Genomic DNA, 4416 nt, shown 5'->3' with positions numbered 1-4416 from the left:
TATGTATCTATATACTATATCTATATCTATATCTATATCTATATATATATATATCTATATCTATATCTACTTCTATATCTATATTGTTATTGTTGGTGTTGTATTGAAGCTAGCAATGACAAAATAAATAATTATAGAACTTATATTTTTGCTCAGATATTTCCTTGAATTCATACATCAATTTCTGACAAGCATCTCTCTCTCTCTCTCTCTCTCTCTCTCTCTCTCTCTCTCTCTCTCTCTCTCTCACTTCAGAGAAAGAGATTTTTTTGGACATACAAATTGCAGATTGCGTGATTACATACGAAATCCCCAGGAAAATATGAGGGCATTAAGGACAAACTCAAATTTGGCAGAGCAGAATCGAACCATTAATAAAGAATTAAGAAATGAATGCGACCAGTGAGATAAGAAAGAGAATAAAAAATGAGAAGAAATAACCCCATGCCACGAACTTTCCTTCCATAACCTAACGATAAACCTGAATGAAGAGGAATATCTACCGCCTGACGCTGGTCGCCAACGACCGCTCTTTAATCACCGTCAACGTAAACAAGAAATCCTTTTGGGGGTACTCATTTATTTGAGTAATCAGGGTATCAGGGTATCAGGGTATCAGGGTATCTCTCTCTACCCTTCTTGAGAGAATCTCATTTCACGATGATTTAAACCCGGTGTGATTGCTCCTGAGAGAGAGAGAGAGAGAGAGAGAGAGAGAGAGAGAGAGAGAGAGAGAGAGAGAGAGTTCTCCTGATCGTTCTTCAAGTTATGGCCGAAGGTAATTCGAGTTGGATTAATTCTCTGAATTCTACTTTCCGAAAATGAACCAAAAAAGGGGGAGAGTAATGTCTCTCGAATTATCCACAAAAAGGCTTGAGTAATGTCTCCCAATTAACTACAATAACGAGAGTAATGTCTCTCGAATTGATATAAAAAAAGGGGGGGAAATTTATGTCTCACGAATTAGTCACAAAAAGATGAGAGTAATGTTTCTCGAATTAACCAGAAAAAGGGGAGAATATTGTCTTTATAATTAACTATAGAAAGGAGAGTATCTCTCGAATTCATGTAAAAAAGGGGAAATTTATGTCTCATGGATTAATCACAAAATTGGAGAGTAATGTCTCTCGTAATAATCACAAAAAGGGGAGAATAATGCCTTTATAATTAACTACAGAAAGGAGAGTAATGTCTCTCGAATTAATATAAAAAAATGGGAAATTTATGTCTCTCAAATTATCCACAAAAAGAGAATAATGTCTCTCGAATTAACCACAAAAAGGCTTGAGTGATGTCTCCCAATTAACTACAAAAACGAGAGTAATGTATCTCGAATTATTTGACTCACGAATTAATCACAAAAATGAAGAATAATGTCTCTCGTATTACTTACAAAAAGGCAAAAATAATGTCTCAAGAATTAACTGCAGAAAGGAGTGTAATGTCTCTCGAATTAACTAGAAAAAGGGTAGAGTAATGTCTCTCGTTCGACGACGGTGCGCATGACAAAGGGACACGGAGGATGATGATCGTCTCTATATGGTTCCGGAATCATAAATTGGCTTAATTCACGGAGACCATATTCGTCGGGAGAAGGAGGCAATATGCCCCGACAGTACATCAGCGTGACCGGGCACTCCCAGTTTGACCCTTGACTGCTTCCTTTCCTCTCTCTCTCTCTCTCTCTCTCTCTCTCTCTCTCTCTCTCTCTAAGAGCTTAGTCGGTTTCATTTCTGTATGTGTGAACTTTCTGGAACTTGGTTTCATTTTCTTGATGTCCTGCCTGGAACATCTGTCTGTCTGTCTGTCTGTCTTTCTGTCTAATTTTCGTATGTACGAACTTCTTGATGTCCTGCCTGGAGCAATCTCTCTCTCTCTCTCTCTCTCTCTCTCTCTCTCTCTCTCTCTCTCTCTCTTTCTGCGTGCTACAAATACAAGCGCGTGTTTATTCGGATGGATCAAAAAGCCCTTTGGAATCTTGTAATTAACTGTCAACTGTTAAAAGTGTTTCATTAATTAACGAGTTTGTTAATGCTGTTGTGTTAATAACAATAATACACTGTGCGTAATTAACGAGTGTGGGGACACTGTTGTTAGAAATACGATGATTTCAGCGTAATTATTCGCTAAACAGGTGTATGCAAAGAGAAAGAAAATTCTGCTGAAAAAAATACTAATCGACAACATAATATCTTACGTTTAGTAAAGGCTTTGTCTATTCACAGTTATCAATCACCTCCTAAGAAATTTGACCTTGTTATTGGTATATAAACACTTCCCTTACATTTGACGTATTTGTCCATGGTAAAAATCTCTTTTATAATTAAACACAGAAACTTCAGAAGACAAGTTCTATAAAGTTGTTGTTCATAGCACCAAAGGAATGCTGTACTAATCAGGTATCAGGAAACAGCTGGTTCTTCAAAGAATAACCTTTCCTCTCAAGTCGGTTCAAAATGGGTCAAGAGCGAGGAAGTTCGACCTTAATACATCGTGCTTTAAGGATCAGAGTCGTTAATTCATCTGTTTTTCTAGTGACTGGTCTCCACTTTCTGTATTTCCCATTATCTTTTGTTACTTCTTTCGAATGAACACATTAATACACTTTGGAAGCTTTAAGAATTTTAGGTCAATGGTGGTGGGTTTGTTCAATATGAATTGGGTTCATCTTCTGAATAATAATAATAATAATAATAATAATAATAATAATAATAATAATAATAATAATAATAATAACAAAAGCTAACTACACCGTTCAAGGGCTTCAAAGCCGTTCATTATTCAAACAGTTGTCTACCTGCGTCAGCCTAAATTTTGTAAATGAAAAGTTTCTTTACGGACCTTCCAACAAGTAATGGAAATTTTCATATCTCCTTCTCCTTTTCATGGGTAATTAGTTACTCCCACTGCATCCTATTTGTACATCAAACTTCCTCAATCAATTCAGGGTATATTATGTATAAATTACCATTATACCATTGAGAGATGGTCTTTAAACTTGTTATTTCAACTTGCTATTGTATCAGATTGATATTTCACATGGCCATTAGTATCAATTCACTCCCCCCCCCCCCCCCCCCCAAAGAAGAATGTTGCAGTCAAAATGAATATATTATGTCCAAAAATGTTGTGTGGGTGTGTTGCGAATTTGTTACGATAATTTTGTTTCAGTTATAATTACAGCTCATGGATGCATTGCCACTATGCAGATAGAAACATCCTGTATCTCGCAGCAAAAATATAAATAAAAAAAGAGAGAAATTTTGAAGCCAATAAATGACACAATAACTCTCCTTCGTATTTCTGTATTTTGAGGAGTAAAGTGAATTCATTGATATGTCACTGCTGAAGCCTGGCTGAATTAGATCAAATTTTTGAAGTGGATAAAGTAGTTTTTGAAAAGCCTTGATTATCATTTTTTCTCTTTACCCCAAGAGATAAAATCTGCATAGTTTGTATAGACAATCAGCATCACCCTTGCATTTCGAGGAATAAAGTGAATTCATTGCTATGTTCACTTCTGAAGCCTGTCTAACTATAGATCAAATTTTTGAAGTGGATAAAGTAGCTTTTAAAATGCCTTGCTAATAATTTTTTTCTTTTTACTCCAAGAGACGAAATTCGTATTGTACAGACTATCAGCATCACCTTTGTATTTCCAGGAATGAAGCGTTCACTTTCAAGCGCTTTTCCCAGACGCCCGATGCTTGTTTTCGTCTTCGGCTGGAAGGCTGGAAGGCTGGAAGGCTGGAATGGAGTTTCCCCACTCTGATTAATGAACTTCAGACTGAAATCGGGGCTCTTGGGCCTCGCTTTCGAGAGGATCAGCAGACCGTTAAGGAGGCCTCGTTAATCAGGACGTTTTGGTAATTACAGAGAAAGATCCTGGGAGGTGGTGGGTGGCTTCGATTGGGCGCGGAGGATGGACGCGGCAAAGGATATGTTTAGTACCATAGATACTCGAATTCTTTCTAAGAGCTCAAATTGTGTGTTTTGCCCGAGTTTTGTGTGTGTTTGTGTACTTTCCTTGAGAAAGAATGTTTCGTTTATACTATAGACATTTGACTTTTTTCTAAGAACTCAAAGTGTGTTCTGGTTGAGTTTTCTGTGTTTTTTGTGAACTTTTCTTAAGATAGAAGGTTTTGTTTATACTATAGACACCTGAATTCTCTCTAAGGACTCGAATTGTGTGTTTTGCCCGAGTTTTGTGTGTATTTGGGTAATTGTTTTGAGACAAAAGGTTCTGTTTATACTATTGAAACTTGAATTCTTTCTAAGAACTCAAATTGTGTTTTGGTTGCATTTTGTTTGTGTTTTTTGTAATTTTCTTGAGATAAAAGTTTTTTTTTTGTACCATAGATTCTCGAATGCTTTCTAAAAACTTAATTGTTTTCCCGTTTAGTTTTGTGTGTGTTT

Source organism: Macrobrachium nipponense, chromosome 11 (genome assembly GCF_015104395.2).
Source record: "Macrobrachium nipponense isolate FS-2020 chromosome 11, ASM1510439v2, whole genome shotgun sequence".
Taxonomy (NCBI): Eukaryota; Metazoa; Arthropoda; class Malacostraca; order Decapoda; family Palaemonidae; genus Macrobrachium; species Macrobrachium nipponense.
Note: the sequence above shows the minus strand (reverse complement) of the source record.